At 38.2% G+C, this 22,529-nt stretch overlaps 2 long non-coding RNA genes across 3 annotated transcripts; one reads left to right on the top strand and one right to left on the bottom strand.

Annotated features, from left to right (window-relative positions):
• Positions 1-1,082: 1,082 nt before the first annotated feature.
• LOC147551228 (uncharacterized) lies at positions 1,083-7,217 on the top strand. Its single transcript, XR_015236762.1, has 3 exons — positions 1,083-1,908; positions 2,014-2,173; positions 6,890-7,217. It is a non-coding gene; the product is annotated as an uncharacterized LOC147551228 (long non-coding RNA).
• Positions 7,218-14,084: 6,867 nt separating this feature from the next.
• On the bottom strand, positions 14,085-17,959 carry LOC147551229 (uncharacterized). 2 transcript variants are annotated; one of them, XR_015237083.1, is made up of 7 exons: positions 17,441-17,959; positions 16,506-16,719; positions 16,342-16,424; positions 16,146-16,255; positions 15,727-16,033; positions 15,135-15,541; positions 14,085-14,364 (listed from the first exon to the last, which is right to left on the bottom strand). It is a non-coding gene; the product is annotated as an uncharacterized LOC147551229 (long non-coding RNA). The 2 variants fall into 2 exon arrangements; XR_015237084.1 differs by having other exon boundaries at positions 15,644-16,033; positions 17,441-17,899.
• Positions 17,960-22,529: the final 4,570 nt, after the last annotated feature.

A 22,529-nucleotide genomic window follows, 5' to 3' on the forward strand; every position in this document is an offset into this window, starting at 1 on the left:
TCAAAGTTTATAGTTTATTAAGTTTATTCAGTTATTTTACCGTTCTTCGTTTACTTTATTTATCGTTTTTATATTTTCGCTGCGTCTACATCACATCTTTAGTTTAGGGGAATCAGGTGTGCCATTTTGTTACAGAAAAAGTAGATCGGAACCTTAATCTATTTAGTTGTACCCAACATATCGGATTATATCCCCTTCAGGAGTACGTGAGATAGGGTAACTGTTGAGCAATATGCGACCTGGTCGGTTATATTGTTCGATATAATCCATCACTCTAACTTTTTCAAAGAAAAGAAAATTTCTTGTTTCTATTGGGTGTAGAAATCTAGAACCTCAAAGTTAGGAACTGTCATCACCAACTTCATTTTCTAACAATACTACTTTCCGCCATCATTGACAGATTTTTTTATGTATAATGTACGTATCATTTATGCAGGAGAGGCTATTAAGGTCCTCTTTCTGGGTCTATAAGTACTCGTATAGATGTTACTACTAATTCCTAAACAACTGAAAAAGGTTTGATAGCAATATACTGCGATTAAATGCCTTGCCTGCGTCTCAAACATCGTATTCTACAACTCAAGTGTTCAGTAACATTCAGACCTAGGAAAAGAAGAAGGGAGGGAGAAAAGCTCAGAACAAATTAGGTGGACTCACAATGACAACTTGTTCTTCCCCTACAAGTTAAAACACGATATCTTTCAATGAAGATAGCCATTTGATTTTAACAACACGAGGTCATTTACATCTTTGTAGAAAAATCAAACTCCTTCATCAAACTTCGACCCACATTATATTTAGTGTAGTACGAACCATTTTTTATTCTCTTTATTCCGCAACATGCTATACATTACAACATCATTCCATTTTTTGACTCTTTTGCTTTTTCGAGTAATCATAATTACCATTAGTAACTCTATTTCTACAACTTCTTATTTTGTAATTTTAGTTATATTTATGTGGTGTGCTACAATCACTCAAGAGTTTGACTTAAAAGTCTCATTGCATTGAGATTTTCCAAAAACAATTGATAAAAGTATGTGAAAAATATTACCATGTAAGCAGTTCATTACCAATCTATGTAACACTATTATTTTTTAGACCATCCTCAAAATGGATTTTCACGTAAAGAGAAAATTGAGGGCAATCATGAACATTTAACACATTTAACAATAATCGTTAGCATCTATCACAGTTGGAACCTTAGCCACCAAGTATTCCAATTTCAATACTCAAGGCTTGTATTCGTCCGCAGTGCTGCTCGCAATGTTGGTTATTAGACAATAGTTCTGATTCGTTCTACGGATTACATCACCCTGGCTGCTTCTTATCTCTAGCTCTTTTCGGAGTTTCTTAAGCATATTTCAAAGATAGCCCTCATGGGCATTTTATATGATGGAACTTGTATATTACATGTGCAAAAAGAGTTATATCAGTCTTAATTATAAAATATGATTTCTGGAGTTCTTATCTCGACATTAATTAGTAAAAAACTTCTAATTTTGTGAATATCGCGGTTGGAAAAGTAAAACACTCACAAAAGGAGCTGACGAGCGGAGGTGTTTAAGGTTTTCTTTGGGAATTAAATGTATTCAGGATCATTCTACAACCTCTACTTGTAGGACTGATTAGGACCCCAGATGGTCAGATATTTTTGTTAGCGCTATAAAAAGTGTTCAGTTCTTCATGTCCGAATTACTCTACAGTTCTACATATAAACACTTGCTTAAAATTTTCTCGGACCCCTCTATTCTACACCCTAAATTTGCAGATGGATTTTGGTTGCAAATCTGCTAAATGGTTCTGATATTCTTTTGTCTGTCCGTACATAACGACACAGGCACCTCTTTTCATTGAAGCTGGTGATCAGATAATTATCAATACCACTGGCGATTCTTACATCACTGGGTAAGCCTTCATTACTTCAACTTTTGTTGTCTGGATTGATGATAATGTTAAATTGTAACATCGCAATTTATTTGCGGCCCTTATATAGTAGTTAGTTGTGGGAAGGGGTTCTCGACTCTTTGAGATGATCAGCTTGTTGTTTGAGGGGGTGCAGTGCCACCAGAACTATAGCACCGCCTCTCCTGCGCCCCTGGCTGTCGCTGCAGTTAATCAAACATTTCTTGAGGCGTTACCAATTTACCAGCTGCATGACAGTGCTTTCATGGTATCTGATCTTGACCTAGATAATGTGAAAAGGTTAAACCTTTGAACGATAAACACACTCGAATATAACCGAGTGGAGGTGAAGAAGATGATCGTCTCGTTGATAACCGAGAGAGATGGAGAAGGGATGATGGTCTCGGGTATAACCGAGATGATATGTGACGACTCTCGGGTGAAGCCGAGTGTGATAGTATGGATACCCGGGTATAACCGAGAGAGAGAAGAATGGAGCTCTCGGTTGTAACCGAGGATGATTGATGATGATTAGTGAACAGTTGATCGTGAGAGAGGGAGAGAGAGAGAGCTAGGTAAATACCTTGTTTATTAACACTACAACTTGATTGATTACATTGTCTATGGAGATACATATTTATAGGTTTATAACTTAGGAGTCTTATAAAATCTAAAAACTAAAACTCTATCTTTATCTAATGTAATCCTAATAGAATTAGGATTAATGAAGACCAACCCACTCGGTTGTGACCGAGTGGAATTGACTCTCTAACACTCCCCCTCAAGTTAGAGCGGGAATGGAAGTAACGCCTAACTTGCCAATAATGTTCTTGAACGGTTCTGCCCCGAGTGGTTTTGTGAAGATATCTGCTAGCTGAGTATCTGAACTTGTAAAGCGCGTGGCAATGACGTTATCTTTGATCTTCTCACGAACGATGTGGCAATCGATCTCAATGTGTTTGGTACGCTCGTGAAAAACGGGATTATCAGCAATGTGGAGAGCGGCTTTGTTGTCGCAGTAAACTGTCATCGGATCTGAGTGATCGATTCCAAAATCAAGTAATAAATACTTGAGCCATTGTAATTCGCATGTGAGGATGGCTAAAGCTCGATATTCTGCTTCTGCCAAAGATTTGACAACGGTGGGTTGCTTCTTTGATTTCCATGAAAGTGGGCTAGATCCCAACATTGTAAAATATCCTGTAGTTGATCTACGGGTCGAAGGACAACCAGCCCAGTCTGAATCACAGTAACCTGTAATATGGAGAGAGCTGTTTGCGGATAAAAATACTCCTTTATCAAGGGTACCTTTCAAGTATCGTAGAACGCGATGAGCGGCGTCTAGGTGTACCTGACTAGGTGTTTGCATGAATTGACTAAGGTTATTCACAGCAAAAGCATATCTGGCCGTGTAACTGTTAAGTAGAGAAGCCGGCCAATAAGGCGACGGTAAACTGACGGATCTGACAATTGTGTACCGTCAGTGGGACGAAGGCGGAGTTTTTGTTCCATAGGAAACTCCGAAGGACGTGCAGCGGTCAGTCCAGAATCTTTTAGAATGTCAAGTGCATATTTTCGTTGACATAGAAAAATGCCTTGTGAAGAACGAGATACTTCAATACCAAGAAAGTACTGGAGACGTCCTAAATCTTTTAGTGAGAAAGCATTGTTTAGGAATGATTTTAACTGGGAAATAGCATGATCATTATTTCCTGTGATAATGATATCATCCACATAGACTAAAACATAAATCTGAGTGGAGTGGGAACGAAAAGTAAAAAGCGAATAATCGCTCTTAGATTGAGAGAAACCACGTTCGATTAGAACGGAGGAAAATTTGGAAAACCACTGACGGGAAGCCGGTTTGAGACCATAAAGGGATTTATGAAGGCGGCATACTTTAGACTCCCCCTTAGACGAAAATCCGGGGGGAAGTTTCATGTAAACCTCCTCATGTAGGTCGCCTTGGAGGAAGGCATTATTAACATCCAACTGATGGAGAGACCAGCCTTTAATGGCGGCGAGAGAAAGAAGAACTCGAACGGTTACTAGTTTAGCAACTGGAGCAAAAGTGTCATTGTAATCTAACACCTCTATTTGGGTGTAGCCTTTAGCCACTAAGCGAGCTTTATAGCGCTCTATGGAGCCATCGGGCTTGAATTTTATTTTATACACCCATTTACAACCGATAGGCTTCTTGCCGGGTGGTAAGTTAGTAAGAGTCCATGTTTTGTTTTCTTCCAAGGCAGAAATTTCCTTGGCCATTGCATCCTTCCAATGAGAAGATTTCATTGTTTGGGTGAAAGAAGTGGGTTCGGTTGAGGACAAGACCGAGGAAAGAAATTGTTGATGAGAAGTAGAAAAAGAGTTGATGGAAAAGTAGTTTTCAAGTGGGTACTTGACGGTGGTGGTGTTGGAGCAAACATAGTCTTTGAGGTGACTAGGTGGACGGCGTGACCGAACCGGTCTGCCGGAATCAACGACGGAAGAGTCGGAAGCGGGAACATCGGTCGTGGGCAGGGGCAGCGAAGGGACCGAGCTGGGATTGATGACAGGAGGTTCTGACGGCACCCCTGAAGTAGGGGAGTCCGTCAGAATTTTCTGTCGGCACCCCCGAAGGGGAATTAAGAGGCCGGGCTTCCGAAGACGGGTCAGCAGGGGTGTCTGGAGGCACCCCTGAAACAGAGTCGGTAGCAGGGACGACAGGAACAGTAGGTTCATCGGTGAACCTGCTGCTGTTGGACAGTGAGTTGGGAGCAGACTCGTTAATCACCGGAAAATTAAAACTACCGTCGTCATCGATAAAGAGGGACGGGGATGGATCGGTGAGAGGAGGTTGTGCCGGAGGCGGAGAGGGCATCGGAAAGCGGTTCTCGAAGAATGACACATCTCGTGAGATAAAGATACGTTGAGTAGAGATATCGTAGATACGGTAACCCTTCTGTCCACTTGGATAGCCAAGAAAGATGCCGGCGGAGGACCGGGCGTCCATCTTGGTTTTTACCAAAGGGATACGGGCATAGCAAAGGCATCCGAATACACGTAAGTGTGAAAGATTCGGAGGAGCACCCATGAGAATTTCATGAGGGGATTTCCCATCAAGAATTGGTGTGGGTAATTTATTTATGAGATAGACGGCGGTTAAAACGCATTCTCCCCAAAAGGAAAGAGGGAGGTGAGCTTGAAGTCGTAAAGATCTAGCGACTTCAAGAATGTGGCGATGTTTTCGCTCAACAACACCGTTTTGTTGAGGCGTATAAGTGCAACTACGTTGGTGGGTAATCCCTTTTTCAAGAAACCAACTTTGGAGAGAATGATTCATGAACTCAGAACCATTGTCCGATCTAATTGTTTTTATCACACAATTAAATTGTGTATGAACGTAATTAGAAAAATTCCTAATTAGCATAGTAGAATCCGATTTAGAACTTAGAAGGAATATCCAAGTACAACGAGAAAAATCGTCAACAAGGATCAAAAAATAACGACACCCGGAGGTGGAGGGAACCGGAAAAGGACCCCATATATCGGCATGAACTAACTCAAATATATGAGTGGAAGAAGTAGTGCTAGTAGGAAAAGGCAATCGACATTGCTTAGAAAGCGGGCATATATCGCACGACACTTTTTTTGATAAGAATTTAAAATTCATACATGGAAGTCTAGAATTAAAAAAAACTGAAAACGAGAAAAAAGATGGATGGCCTAAATGGCAATGCCATAAAGAAAAAGACTCATGACTAGATGTATCTCGAACTAAATTGGAAACGGAAAGAATTTGACGCTCCGTGCGAAGGAAGTAAAGGTCGTCATGAAGACTACCATGCCCAATCTCCATCTTCGTTGTTCGGTCCCGAAAAAGACATAAGTCATTGTCAAATAAGATGGTACAACGAAGAGATTTAGAAATTTGAGATATAGATATGAGATTAAATTGAAAAGATGGAATATGAAGCACATCTTGTAAATAAAATCTATTGGAAAAATAGACCGAACCAATATGGAGAACCTTAACTCTTGATCCATCGGGCAATCTAACAAATAAATCCGGAGGAGCAAGAGAATAGGAAGAAAACCGCGATAAAACGGAACATATGTGTTTAGCGGCACCGGAATCAATAACCCAAGGAGGGTGAAAAGAAGAATAGTACTTACTTGTAAGATTGACGTGGGGGTCTTTAGTGGTATCGTGAACTTGAGAAGTTTCGGAAGCTTCGGGAGTAGTCATGATTCAAAAAAAATAATGGCTCTTATACCATGTGAAAAGGTTAAACCTTTGAACGATAAACACACTCGAATATAACCGAGTGGAGGTGAAGAAGATGATCGTCTCGTTGATAACCGAGAGAGATGGAGAAGGGATGATGGTCTCGGGTATAACCGAGATGATATGTGACGACTCTCGGGTGAAGCCGAGTGTGATAGTATGGATACCCGGGTATAACCGAGAGAGAGAAGAATGGAGCTCTCGGTTGTAACCGAGGATGATTGATGATGATTAGTGAACAGTTGATCGTGAGAGAGGGAGAGAGAGAGCTAGGTAAATACCTTGTTTATTAACACTACAACTTGATTGATTACATTGTCTATGGAGATACATATTTATAGGTTTATAACTTAGGAGTCTTATAAAATCTAAAAACTAAAACTCTATCTTTATCTAATGTAATCCTAATAGAATTAGGATTATCTAATGTAATCCTAATAGAATTAGGATTAATGAAGACCAACCCACTCGGTTGTGACCGAGTGGAATTGACTCTCTAACAGATAACCAGTTTTATTTTAACACGAATTATACGAGTCGACATCTCACGCACGAGTACCTCAGCTGTACTTTACAAGTTAAACTATCATGTGCTCAGTGCATTATCAGTCGTCTTGGCATATTTAGAATATTTTAGTTATGATTTATTTTGTTACGATTTGTACGGAATTGTGCTTGTCGTAGACTCGTAATAACACAAGTTATTTGTTTATCTAGAGCGAAGGAGTTAGTTACGTGGAGGTCAAATGAAGGTGCTGCTGCAATATGAGTTCGTACCTCTCAGTGCTAAAAACAGTTTTTTCCGAGCACAATTCATAAGGGTTGCTACTAGTTCCCTTGCATACTGAACTTTAATTGAATAAGGATAGTAGAGAATTTGTTATATGTTGCTTATGACCATTTTTTTCAGATGTTAAGACTTAAGAGAGTAATGCCTCATCCTGGTAAGGTGGAACTAGGGTATTCGATGATGAGAGTAGTGGGTGCCTGCAATATACGAGTTATTTGTTCGGAGCAAATTTTTGTGAATTGTTATGAAATTGGTAAAATACTAATCGGTGAAATTGGCGTATATATGCGTGGTGTGCAACGACCCTAATCGGTTAAACACATCTCAACAGTCAAAATATTATTGATGATAACTAAAAAAACAAGTACCTTCCTCTATTTACTAAAAATTGTCAAAATATTATGGGAAAAGATACATTAAACTTAAAATAATAGGGGGGTTGAGCTAACCATTCAAAATGGGCTCTTAATAGACCCTCCATCCTAAGTAGCCAAAAAATTAACCCCACATCCAAAGTGTCAAGGTAGGAAAGAAAATTACGGAAGCAACCTTTTAAATTTTAGTATTTACCGTTCATGTCATCGAAATTTTCAAAACTGTCATCGAAATTTTCTCGGGAAACAAAATTTTTTCTGAAAAATAATCTGACAACAATTCCATCAAACTCTGTCATTTTCACAAATTTACGGAATTACCACTGAAAAATTCCCGGGAAACAATTTTTTTTTAAAAAATTGTCTGACGCACCGTTCCATCAGACTTTTATACTGGAAATTGTTTTATTTACTAGGAATTTTCTTGTGTATAAGACACTTTTGTACCGAAAATTTTCTTGTTTACAGGAAATTATTTTATTTACTGGAAATTTTCTTGTGTACTAGACACTTTTGTACCGGGAATTTTCTTGTGCACGGGAAATTATTTTATTTACTGGAAATTTTCTTCTGTGCTAGATACTTTTGTACCGGAAATTTTCTTGTGTACGGGAAATTGTTTTATTTACTGGGAATTCTCTCTAACTTACTACTTTTCCTTTCTCAAACATTCTCGCCTTATATGTGATTGGTACATTTTTCTAAGGATTATTAATGAAAAAGATAGACTTTCAGAAGTGGATAATCTTTCAAAAAGATAGAGATGGCAAAAATATAATCAATTCTGGAATGTTTGTATAGAGAGAGGAAGAATTTTTAAAAAAAAAAATAGAGAGAGAGGAAGATTAGTTTACAGAGAGATGAAGAAGATAATGGGGCAACATCTATGGTTTTCTTAAGGTTTTAGAGAGAGAAAGAAACCGAGAAGAAATGGTTTGCTGGGCGGGATTTTGAAATTTTGGCCAAAAATTTCAAATTTTCGAAAAAATGTACTATCCTGTTTCAGATGGTCAGAAAACATCAGCATGTCACGTCCAAGGGCAAGAGGGGGAGAAAAAAGAATAAAAACCAGGAAACAATGAGTTGTCCTAACATTTGGACTGGAAACATATTTTTTGGCAAAAATGGTCAAAGTTCTCATTTACCCCCCACTATTTGGACTGTTGGCTAAAAATCCAAAATAGTATGGGTAACTAGGATTCAGGTGTCATTATCTAATATTATTATTCCCAAAATACCCTATTTAAAATTCACTATTTCTCTCCCTCTAGAAAAAACCACACAAAGAAATTTAGGGTTTTTATTTCGGGTTATTTTGGAAAAGAGTCCAATATAAATACCAGTTTTCGCTCAAGGGGCATGAATGTTTATCATTTGGCGAAGAGGTTGTGGACTAGTATTGGCGGTTTGATAAATGTTAGATTTAACTTAAGGGTTAATTCCATTTTGGCCCCCGATTTGTGACCAACTGGCCGTTTTGGCCCCGAATTGTGACCAACTGGCCGTTTTGGCCCCGAATTGTGTCCGGCAGTTCGTTTTGGCCCCAAAAAATTCCTAAATGGCCCCAAATTTTTTCAACCTCCCAATTCTACCCCCATGGAATTTCTGTAATTATTTTTTTTTCTTTTTCTTTGTCCACCTCATCTAACAATCACCACATCACTCTGTCCACCTCACCCTTCTTCTCCGGCGAAAAGTTGTCGGCCGGAATAAAAAATTCCGGCCGGCCACCTTTACCAAAAAAAAAAAAAAAATTCTTCATCTTCTTCATTTCTCTCTCTTCTTCATCTCCTTCTTTCTCTCTCTTCTTCATCTCCTTCATCGCCGGAGAACCAGACCTTGAAGGTCTGGTTTGAAACCAGATCGGGATCTAGCTCGGTCTGGTTTCCAACCAGACCGGGATCTAGCTCGGTCTGGTTTCCAACCAGACCGGGATCTAGCTCGGTCTGGTTTCCAACCAGACCGGGATCTGACTCGGTCTGGTTGGAACTCGGTCTGGTTTCCAACCAGACCGAGTCTGGTTTCCAACCAGACCGAGTCTGGTTTCCAACCAGACCGGGATCTAGCTCGGTCTGGTTTCCAACCAGACCGAGTCTGGTTTCCAACCAGACCGGGATCTAACCAGACCGAGTCTGGTTTCCAACCAGACCGGGATCTAGCTCGGTCTGGTTTCCAACCAGACCGGGATCTAGCTCGGTCTGGTTTCCAACCAGACCGGGATCTAGCTCGGTCTGGTTTCCAACCAGACCGGGATCTAGCTCGGTCTGGTTTCCAACCAGACCGGGATCTAGCTCGGTCTGGTTTCCAACCAGACCGGGATCTAGCTCGGTCTGGTTTCCAACCAGACCGGGATCTAGCTCGGTCTGGTTTCCAACCAGACCGGGATCTAGCTCGGTCTGGTTTCCAACCAGACCGAGTCTGGTTTCCAACCAGACCGAGTCTGGTTTCCAACCAGACCGAGTCTGGTTTCCAACCAGACCGAGTCTGGTTTCCAACCAGACCGAGTCTGGTTTCCAACCAGACCGAGTCTGGTTTCCAACCAGACCGAGTCTGGTTTCCAACCAGACCGGGATCTAGCTCGGTCTGGTTTCCAACCAGACCGAGTCTGGTTTCCAACCAGACCGGGATCTAGCTCGGTCTGGTTTCCAACCAGACCGAGTCTGGTTTCCAACCAGACCGAGTCTGGTTTCCAACCAGACCGAGTCTGGTTTCCAACCAGACCGAGTCTGGTTTCCAACCAGACCGAGTCTGGTTTCCAACCAGACCGAGTCTGGTTTCCAACCAGACCGAGTCTGGTTTCCAACCAGACCGAGTCTGGTTTCCAACCAGACCGAGTCTGGTTTCCAACCAGACCGAGTCTGGTTTCTGGTTCTCCGGCGAAGGGGCTCCGCCCCTTCGCCGGAATTATAGAGAGAGAGAGAGGGGTTAGAGAGAAAGAAAGGTAAAGAAAGAGGAAGAAGAGAGATAAAGAAGAAGAAGAGAGAGAAAGAAGGAGATGAAGAAGAGAGAGAAAGAAGGAGATGAAGAAGAGAGAGAAATGAAGAAGATGAAGAATTTTTTTTTTTTTGGTAAAGGTGGCCGGCCGGAATTTTTTATTCCGGCCGGCAACCTTTCGCCGGAGAAGAAGGGTGAGGTGGACAGAGTGATGTGGTGATTGTTAGATGAGGTGGACAAAGAAAAAGAAAAAAAGATAATTACAGAAATGCCATGGGGGTAAAATTGGGAGGTTGAAAAAATTTGGGGCCATTTAGGAATTTTTTGGGGCCAAAACGAACTGCCGCACACAATTCGGGGCCAAAACGGCCAGTTGGTCACAAATCGGGGACCAAAACGGAATTAACCCTTAACTTAATGTTACATGAACCATTAACATCATTATATACATGTAAATGCATTACCCCAAGTAAATCTAATGGACAATATTCCTCCACATGGACGGTTAATTTCTGTTGATAAACCTTATGCCATCACTATTGTTTTGCACGAAGGGATCCTCCTCAATTCATCTTTTTTTTTTTTTTTTCCATCTTCTTTCCGAGTTTTGACTATCTATCTTCTTCTTCATCTCGGATTCTTAATACTTTTGTCTTTAATTTTCACTCTTCGTTTAAATCTATCTCATTCTTATCTCTAGCTCGAAAATAGAATTATGAAGAATTCTTGATGACTCCATTTGAACATTTTCGGTATGATGATGTTTACTCTAGATGATGCATCGATCTTCACATTAAGTCTTATTTTAATGATGAGAGATTCCATATTGTGATGCATACCGACCCGATGAAGCTTTGTGATGGAACGATCTTGAAGAATCTCGATCTTGAATAATCCGAATCTTGAATACTCTGGTTCTGGACAGAGGTTAACAATCTCCAATCGTTCATCTTCAAATCAAGTTTAAGTTTCAAATCAGTACGTAGTCTTGAAGAAACCTCTATTTCTCTTGTTTTTGGGTGAAGAGAAAGATTCAAATTTCAAATCAAGTGTTGGTTGACATACTTCTGTTCCTGATGAAGCTTCGTGATGGAACCATCTCGAATTTTAACTTCTTTAATTTGATAACCTAGTCTCAAAGAAAACTGTCACCCTAAGTTCAAGAGGATGATAATCCGTAATCTCAAAGTCCATAAATCCTCCTCATTTGACAAATATCTTGGCACTAATCTGTTTATTGATAGGAACAAAAAACAAGCTTTTTCTTCTCTCTTCTCTCAGATCTAAAACAAATTTTCTAAGTGGAAACCCAATCTTCTCTCACAAGTTGGTCGCACGGTAGTGGTTTCGACGATCGCTGCAGCCGTTCTCCGATACCAAATGCAATGCTTTGCCATTCCCAAAGGCATAAGCAATATCATCGAGTCTCTTCAAAGGACTTTCTGGTGGAGGAAAAACCAAAACTTTTCATACTATTAATTGGTCCTCCATTTGTCGGCCGCGCAAACTTGGAGGTCTGGGCTTTCGTATTCCTAGTCTTGATAACTAAGCCTTTCTCAGCAAACTTATTTGGCGCATTATCAATAACCCCAACTCGATTTGTGTCCAACTATTCAAAGCCAAATATTTCCCTAAACTTCCCAAACTTAATAGTCCAAAACCATACCACTCCTTGCTCTGGAAATCGATTAGCAAACATTATGATCAAGTTGTCAGCTTAATTTTCAGGGACATTAAAAAAGGTACTAACATTAACATCTGGCATGACTACTGGATTCCAGACCACCACCCCCCATCACCAACCATAACAGAACTACCATTACGTGGGTCGCCCAGCTTATCACCAATAACTTTTGGAACCGTGATATGATAACTAATTGTTTTAATACTGATATCTGCAATGCAATTTCAAGTATAAACCTGCAGATTAACATGGAGGACACAGCTCGATGGACCCTCACCAAATCAGGTAACTTTACGATCAGTCCTATGTATAAACATTTGAGAACCGATAATTATGGGTACCATACGTCAAAATGGACTTTATTTGGAATTTAAATACTATACCCCGAATTAAAAGTTATTTTATGGAAATGTTGTACTAATAGTATTCCAGTTAGGGGTGTACACGAGCCGAGCTCTTAACGAGCTGCTCGAGCTCGGCTCGACTATTGCTCGTGCTCGACTCGAATATTAACGAGCACGAGCTTAACACGAGCCCAAAATCATGCTCGTTTATATAAACGAGCCGAGCTTGTAGTACATAATTACGTATTAGTATTGAATCTTGTACATGAAATATCAACCATAAAAAAATTATCGGAATATGAATAATTAATCATTATTATTGTATGTGACAAATGATCATTGAAGTATTTTGATAATTTAGAAAATTTTCATTTGAAATATTTTGATAAACGAGCTTAAAACAATGCGAGCTCGAGCTCGAGTTCTTTCAAACTTATACGAACCGAGCTTGAACAAGTGGACAATTACTCGAACGAGCTCGAGCTCGAACTCGACAGTCAAATACACGAACCGAGCTTGAACATCTTACTACTCGGCTCGGCTCGGCTCGACTCGAGTACACCCCTAATTCCAGTAAGAGACAAAATAGGAAAATACATTGGTAATATTTTTCAATGTATTAATTGCAACGACTTCGAAACGATAGATCATGCTCTTATTCATTGTCATCATGCTAGAGCTATTTGGTTTCACTTCCAGGTATGAACAGATCAACTAACTATTGTCAAACATTGGATTTTACAATGGAAAGATCTGGAGGATGAGACAACTAATTTCTACACTAAAATATTACGGTTTATTTGGAAAGCAATATGTGAAAACTGCTTTTTCCAGCAAAAACAATCTCCACTGCAGATAATTAATCGCATTATAACAATGTCAAACGACCCACTCACAATTGTATCATCTACTAATGCATTGATATCTGTCCAACAAAGGAAACAACAATGGAGACCTCTATCGAAACCATACCTAAAAATTAACGTTGACGTCTCCTTCACTTCGCTCACAGAATCTGCAGGTATTGGTTGGATTATTCATATTAATAATTCAAGTTTATTTCAGCAAAAGCAGACACGGTCAGAGGGCAAAATGTCGAAGAATGTGAATGTATAGGCATTTAACATGGAATCAATTGGGCAATCCAACTACAAATACAATATCTTCATATTGAGAGTGACCAATTTATCATCAGACACATTGAAGATCAAAGTCAACCCATCCAATGGCAAGCCAAAAAGCATATCCACGAAATCTTCAATCTCAAACAACAATTCGATAAAATCTTCTCCCACGTTCATAGACAATGCAACTCGAAGGCAGACGCACTCGCTAAATGGGCACGTGAACATCGTCAAGCGCGGATTTGGAATGATTTACACTACAAAAAACATGGCTATCAGGGAAGGTAAAAACCGTCCCCAAAAACAAAAACCCGTCCCCAAAAACAAAAACCCGTCCCCAAAACTGTATTGGGGACAAATTCTGTCTGTCCCTGAAAGCGGCGTCCCAAATAGTATTTGGGACGAATCTAGCGATAAATACAATCTGTCCCTAATGGTTTTTAGGGACAGTTCTAATCTGTCCCCATAGTCAGAAATATTTGGGCCGGCTAATAATTGTCCCTAAAAATTTGACGGAGATATTCACTAGCTAACAGTGGGGACAGATATTCTTCATAGCAACTGCCCCTAATGAGCATCTAACAATCTGTCCCTCATTCATTTGCTTTTTGAAAAAAAATATATATAATCAAATAAATCTTGGCACTCCCAATCCAAATGAGTTCTAAACAACGATAATCTAAATACTTTATTCAAAACAAAAGATAATGTTTCATAATCGTTCATATACCAAGTGTAACTATACATCAACAATAATATCTACTAAGTACAGTATAGTATTTTGCAAATCTTAACAAAAAAAATTCAAGATACATGTAATCATGCTATTCCCTTGAACCGCCATCATAAAGATCATCCAAAGCAACAAGATACCATATCCATCTTCTCTAACTTCGCTGAAATAGTTGTGAAGGCCTTCAACAAATGATAATGAGCGATTCCCTGCCATATGACACGTGACTAAGATGAAACATATTGCAAAAGATAATCTCACAATTTGTGTTCACAAATAAAACAATTGTTTATGTACTATGCAATTCTACTTCAGTTGTGAATGTAATTGACCTAAATATATAGGCTTTGAACTTGATGAAAAATTAACTAATAAGAGCAAGTCACATGCAAAAATCACTGAAGTCCCAATCTTATGTATGAAGTGAAATACAACCTACACATCTTTGTTCTTTTAATTGTGAAGTAGTATGGCATTCAACCTACACATATGCGTGGTTAGTCTTTCTATTGCATCAATGTCAAGCTCAAGCATGGACAAAAAAATAGACATCTATTTCTTCATGGTTAATCCCTAAAGTTCTAAAATGTATTCATATTGAAAACCCCATTTATATAATCATGCAGGTGTTCATGGCAAGTTTGGTAAAGAGAATTTTGACTAAAGCAAGTTAGACCTAATAAGAAATAACATAAATAATGTAGTTGTATCTAAAAATGGGTTTTTCAACACATATTGATCCAGTTGCATTTAGGAGCTGCCGCACATCCCTTGTCGCCTATAAATATGACAGGTCTCAATAAATGGCATTTTCGCTAATCTGGCCACAAGATCCTATGCAAATAGCCGAGGAATATGACAGTCGTGTACAAGAAATTATATAGACGCATAACGTATATGTGAAAGGTTATACAAAGGTTTACACTTCAATAAACAAGTAGCAGTTCAACTAGAAGTGATACTTCAAACAAACACTTACTTCACTGAACTACGGTTACTCGCAAACTTCAAATTGGCATCATCCTTGGCTGCTTAACAATCCTACCAGCTCGTGTATTAAATAGGAAAGAGTTACCTTTCTCCCTTTAGAGCTCTAACTCTTAAATAAAGAGAACATGATCTAATAATAAATTTGTCGAACTAGTTTTATTTAAAAAGAACTCCATTCATTAAGAAAACACTGTTTAGAAAGACATACCTTTCTCCCTTTTGAAATATATCTATAAATATATGGATTTAGGGTTTTCCTGATTACCTCTGAATGAGATATGCAGAAAGTGCTTACTCTTTGAAAACCCACTGAGCTGTATAGATGAGAACAGACAAGTCCATAGCATATTTCACCGGAAATACAGTTCGCTCGACACCACCAACACTAATGAGAATCTGTCAAGCCAAAGCATTGATATTTATTATAACTCGATAATGTGGTTGTAGAAGCTTATGAATGGGGTGAAGAACACTTAGTTGTCTATTAGTAGAACTTACAAATGGATCGATTACTGTGTGGGTTTGCCGCTTATATCAATAAAAGAAGTGTTCAAAGTTTCTGTAAAGATCAAAAGTAGTACCAATGGTTGATGAGTTGATGTATTGATGAACACCAAAGTCATTCGCAGCTGCATAAGCTTTGGTAATCTGTCAGATTGAACATTCAACCCCTTTTTGAGCCGGTCTATGGACCTTGTCAGCACCATATGGCTCAACATCTTGGTAAACCAAGTTCAGCTAAATAGCTGAAGACTTAAAGGTTCCATCCTCTTTCAATAATAGTGTTCTTGACGCGTAAGTTTCAATTGTTGTCGTACTTGTACGGTTCTAACATGGGATGCATGTATCATGATGATATAATACGAATAACTTGTTGTTTTCCAAAGCCTGCACATTTAGCTTCACATTTTCAGTAGAAAATCCTACCTGAATCGGTTTCTTCTGAGTTCTCTCTATCAAAACCCGGAAATTTTCAGATTAAGAAATACTAGACTAATACCTCTTCTACTGTGTTAGACCACTTAGGATTTTCTCAATATGTTCTTTTGTTATTGAACTTGTGTAATCTCACTATTTTTTAGGATCCAGCTCATTAGCTGGAGGAAAGTCCTGCAAAGTTTTGAAATAGAACCAAAAATGTTACAAGATCTATTCTAAATCAATTGAAATATGTAAGTTTTTTGAGTAATGCGTACTTCGAGAAGGCGGGTAGAAATCAGGTTCACTCTTGAAATGATTTCGCGTGCAAGTTCTTCGTCAGATCGAGCAAACTTATTTTCTGCATTGAAATAATATCAAGATGAAACAGTTCTTTTACTCTTTTACTTCAAAGTTTCAAGACAAATGAACTTAAGAATACCTTTGATAACTTGTGGTAAAGAGGGAATTGTATTAAGTTTTCGCCATCGGTATGAGAGATTTCTTTATGCATTTGTACTGCGAGAGCATTCAATATTGACATCATGGTATCTCCAGGTAATATGATTCCTCCTTTCTAAAGCTTTATAGTCATAGCAGCTATCGAATTCGGTTGTTGTTTTGTCACACAATGATTTTATTTGGGGGATCAAAACCTAAAACCATATGTTAGAAAATCAGATATCTTTATATGACCAAATAGTTCGTCTCTTCGAACACAAATGTTTAGGTTCAATAGGAACAACATACTCTCGTAGTTAGGATCTGTTGAATCGAACAATTGATGAAAAGACAAACAATAGTTAAAAAACCATTACCATGGTTAGTCAAATACATAACTAAAAGGGGTTAGGGGTTTAATATAATGTTTCCCGCAAATATCGAAATTAAATAAACTCTCAAACTGCTTAAAAATATTACAGAAGAAGAACAGGAAGAGTTTCTGTCAAACTGCATAAATTTGCAGCAAAACCGAATTAAGATTTTATGTCATAAACTCTCAATTGATTAAAAGAAGAGGAAGAAGAACAACAAACCTGGTCATGGTTTTAATGCAAAAATCCTGGTCATGGAACAATCAGAGTTATATAATATCTCAAATAGAACCAAAACTGCAGCAAAATTGAATTAGGATTTTATTTCATAAATTCTCTATTGCTTAATGTGAAGACAAGAAGAGGAATAGGAAGAAGAATAGCAAACTTGGTCTTGGATTTGCGGGAAAAATATAGGTCTTGGAACAACCAGAGTTATGTAAACTCTCAAACTGAATAAATTTTCTACAACATCAAATTAGGGTTCATATTATAAACTTTCAATTGATTAATTTGAAGAAAAAGAAGAAGAAGAAGAAGAAGAACAACAACGACGACAAACCAGTTGGGGAAGGAGATGCAAACCGAACAGTGATAACGCCAACGAAACCCTAGAAGAAGTAGATGAACAAATTGCAGACAACATAACCGAGCACAGGAGAGAGAGAGAAAGAAGAAGAGGAGGAACTGTAAGCCCTAGAACGAGAAGAAGTCATCGTGGGGAGGAAATAGGGGGAGAGGGGAAAGAAGGAAGACATAATTACAATCTTATGTTCTTTTCTTTCCTTAATGTTGTTTTTCCTTTACTTCGTTCTTTCAAGAAAAAAAACTCTTGTTGGCTTTGTGATGGAACTATCTTGATTCCACTTCAACTAATTAGTACAAGTATTTTGTTTCTCTTGTTTTTGGTTTGATCGTCAAGAAGAAGAAATCTTGACTCCACTATGAACTCGTGCAAACTCAGTTTGTAGAAGAAAAAAAAATAAAGAAATGCAGTTTTTTCTGAGATTTTTTTTTCAACAAAAGTAGTGAAAGTGGATCTTAGAAAGATAATGAAAAATCCATTCGAAATCTATAAATTTCATAGAAGTCCGACATCTAAAAAAAATTTTTTTTTTTTTGAGAATTTGACAACGATCTACGTTCGTTGTTACAAGGCATTGATGCATCATAGAGATGTAATTGTTATTCCTCTGGTTATTAATCGATAAGTCGATTTCTCTCTGTCTTGGCTTGATTTAGACAGAGTTTCCTTTCTCTAACTTATAGAGAGATAAATTATTAAAGAATAATGATTTATCAATATTCCTTCTTTCGGTTAATGTAGTCGAGGCGAGAATAGATTCTCTTTCCTTAAGACATTTTACACCCCCGTAACAGTACCAAACGTTAGGGTGAATGCCTTCGGGATACAACGACTAACCTTTCAAATTTTAAGATGGTACTTCTATATTCTGAAAGCGGACGAACCTTTGTAAGTTGTATGAGCTCTTTGACTAAATGCGGATGATATTCTGGATGCTTCGGAAATTCAAATGTCACTTAAATCTTCTTTTTCTTTCTCTTTCTAAATATTCTAGTCTAACCAGAACTCTTAGAAATACTTGCTAATTAGATATTCTAGACAAACCAGAATTTCTAATTTCTTATAAGAGAAGAGAAGAAGAGAGTGAATTGAATTGATGAAAAATGAAGTGAGTTTGGGTGGTATTTATAGGAATTGAGTGGTCACATTGGTTTGGGACACATCTCTAGAGTTTTGGGGACACATCTCTAGAGTTTTGGGGACAAAACTCTTGGTTTTTAGGGACACAACTCTTTGAGAAGAGTTGGTTATATAACTGGGAATTTCAGGTGAATTTTTGGCCATCAGATCTGGCTCAAAAACTCGGCCAGAACTTGATCCGTTAGATCAAAACCGAAGCTGTCCCACAGATGCACTAACCGACCGTTAGATGCTAGCCCGGAGCGTGCCCGAATGCGGAGTGAACGCCAGACGTCAGATCTGGCGCAATCCAGGCGATGAACGCTGGTCGTCCAGATTTGAGCGCGTCCTCTTCGCGCAAATGCCCCTCATCTTGACTTGTCCTCTTTGGCGATTTAGTCCTTATTTAACCGATCTTCGTCCAAACTTTAAACTTGAATTTCTCATTCATCCGGAATTGGATTTGAGTGATTCTTGGCTCTAAATTGAAGAGCTCGACGAGACGAACGCAATGGCGCGTTCCGTTGCTGAGTTTGACGAGTCGGCTCGAGCCAAAATAGGCTCCGATTCCAACCATCCCCCACATGAATGAAAATTCGAGGTTTTACTATGATATATGCAGACATACTATACTGACGGACTGATACTGACACTGACACTGATAGAGCTCATAAGCGGAACTTCGCTGCATCGGAAGAAGGTAGTCTTTCGACTTTGAACCTTTCCTAGTGAATAACTACAAGGTTTACAAGGACGGCAGTGAACTTTACGTCTTGAACTGAGTCCTGGGAATTGTAATCCAAAATAGCTATCACACAGCTAATCCCTTACTTACTTAGGTTCTCGGTTGTGTTCATTTCGGCCTTGAACATTCCCGATTTCGTGTGTGCTTTAGAGAAGTCGGCCTAGACGACCTTCCCATAGAACCGGCATCAATTCACACACATATAGGTTATCCGTAATAAGGTATCCTGCTATACCTCACGTTAGAATCAAGTTCTTAGTTTTCGGATTCATTAAAAGCTTAATGCTTAACCTCTCAATGCAGGCAACACTGTTCTCATCCTAGGAATGGGTAAGAGATGGAAATCTCTTACAGTGTTACTGTCGAGTCAGGATATAGCTTCAGTTGCCCTTTGAACCTAGATCGTGGGATCTCCAGTCATCTAGGTAGGGTTTCACCATGCCTTTACTCATTTACTTTAGGCGTTAGCCCCATTCCTCTTGATGATGCAACTACTAACTCTCTAGATAACCCTTTTGTAAATGGATCCGCTAGGTTATCTTTGGATCTTATATAATTTATAGTTATGATCCCTTCAGAGAGAAGTTGCTTAACGGTATTATGTCTTCGACGAATGTGTCGTGACTTGCCGTTGTACATCTTGCTTTGTGCCAGTGCAATCGCTGCTTGGTTATCGCAGTGTATGTTGATTGCAGGCACTGGCTTTGGCCATATTGGAATATCTTCAAGGAATTGTCGTAGCCATTCTGCTTCTTCCCCTGCTTTATCTAGAGCGATGAATTCTGAATCCATTGTTGATCGAGCAATGCACGTTTGCTTCTGAATCCATCGAGACTCGATCCCACGACCTCATGGGCTTAAGAGGGGTGTCCAACCGTTACACCAAAGGGTGGTGGACCTAAAAAAAAGTTATATACATTCAAAGATAAAAAAAATTGTTACACAAAAGGGCGCTTTAGTCTTTTATATTATTTTACTTGAATAATAATTATGAAATATTTTGTGATTTTCTACTTATTTTCAATATTATTTTGACCTTTTTAGTATTGTCCCAAAAATTAACATAGTCGAAAAAAGGTCGGTTCTAAGCATTTGAATTATTAGCACTCGATAATCGTCCAACTCCAAAGAGATATGTCCGCTATCAATCAATGACCTCATTTCTACTCTCTCGAAACCTTGATAACATGTTCCCCAACCTCGAATTGGATGTACTACTTCTACTTGGTGGTGAAATTGGTGAAGATGACAGACTACCGTTGTTACAAGCAGAAATACAATTTTGGTCTTTACCTAATGCTCCGATGACCGAATTGGTCTGTGACTGTCTGCTACCCAAATCAATCCGTACCTGCCTGACCAAAAGAGCGTAAGCTAACGAACACAGGCATAGGTTACCCGGTGATCCGACCGAGTCAAGCCGCTTATATAGTCCGTCCGACTGAACCGGTCCATACCCGTTTATTCATCTTACATGCTATACATGTTTGTCGATTTAAGCTTTTAGATCTGTAGGGTTAGCTACAACCATTAGATTTCAAGAGTAAAGATATATAAGTATATAAATTTACAAATCACTTTTCTTTATTTTGACTTCGTCTCTCTACTTCTCTAGTCTCTCTCCTTCAAAATATCAATTTCTCATTAGTAACCCTAGAATCAACAATACACCAATCGTAATCTATGAGAAATCTCCAATATTATCTTTTAATTTTGTATTCATTTATCTTTTGAAATTGTAAAGTGGGAGTTTAAAACGTTGTATTTAGCTACTAAACAATTTTAATTTCGAATAAGAATTTGTTTATTTGTTCATCAGTAACCGGCGTCCGACCGATACCCGGTTTACCCGACTATCAAAATGGTCACGGACAAACATTTTGTTGGAGATAAAACTGAAATATCCGCCCGTTTTGTTCGTGGACATTTAACACTTGTGCCTGTGTCCGCCTTGGCCTTGACTTGTTGGGTTAATGCCCGTTTTCCGCTCGTTTTGTTCGAATGTCCGAGTGGGCACTCAAGACTTGTGCCCGTTCCGCCCGGACTAGTTGGGTTAGTGCCCGTTTCCTGTCCGTCCGGATTGATTCCCTCCCCCACTTGGGTTTATATAATCGAAAAATCAACAATTAACTATATTTCAAATGAATTTTGTGATTTCGTACCCATTTAAAATGGGGCTAAACATATTCTAGTTTTCAAATAACCCAAAAAAAACTAAATGTAGTCTATTTTTTAAATAACCCCCCCAAAAAAAGAGAAAAAGGAAAAAAAGAAAAAAAAACTAATCTGTTTGATTCATGTGAAACTAGGTGGTGTGAAAATCAAATTTTTCTATATCTCGAGAAGTTAGGGCTGCGTTCGTTCTCTTTCAACATCTGTTTTTCGTAAGAGCAACTCTAATTTCAGCATGTCTTAGGCCAAAAAAATTACTTTTTCACCCAAAATTTTCAGCCTCAGCTCAACCTAAGAAATCCAATTTCAACCCTAGCCTTTCTTTAAAGCCTAAAATTTGTGCATGTGGGAAACGCGTGTGTGGACTTTTTGTGGGTGTGCTAAAAACGTGTATGATTTTGTGTATGTACGAAACACATGTCTGAACTATTTTCGAAATAATATTTTTTTCAAGGTTGAAAATTATTCGAAGACCGACACGTTGGTGGATGTATTTTAATTATTAATGTGAGTTTTTATTAGAGTTTAAAAAAAATATAATTAAAGTTTTAAAAAGTAAAAATTTTATTTTATTTTTTATTAGAGTTTAAATAAAATTCGAAATTTATATTTTTATTAGAGTTTAAATAAAATTCGAATTTTTATTAGAGTTTAAATAAAATTCGAATTTTTATTAGAGTTTAAATAAAATTCGAATTTTCATTAGGGTTTAAATAAAATTCGAATCTTATTTTTATTTATTAGAGTTTAAATAAAATAAATAAAACTTAAATTTAATTTTTTATTTTTTATTAGAGTTTAAATAAAATTCGAATTTTATTATTTATTTTTAATTAGAGTTTAAATACAGCAACAACTAAGTCAGTTACAACAATTACAACTAAGTCGGTTCACTCGAGGAAACTAGTTTTTTTAACCAAAATATTAAAACCCGCACGATAACTCAAAGTAAAAAACATAGTAAAATTGAAATTAAATGATTACCTAACTACCAGTCGTACTTGCCGCAAGTAGACTTCATGAGATGAT

Source organism: Eschscholzia californica, unplaced genomic scaffold (assembly GCF_041429995.1).
Source record: "Eschscholzia californica isolate CP2 unplaced genomic scaffold, dmEscCali1.0.p SCAF_3, whole genome shotgun sequence".
In the NCBI taxonomy this organism is placed as follows: Eukaryota; Viridiplantae; Streptophyta; class Magnoliopsida; order Ranunculales; family Papaveraceae; genus Eschscholzia; species Eschscholzia californica.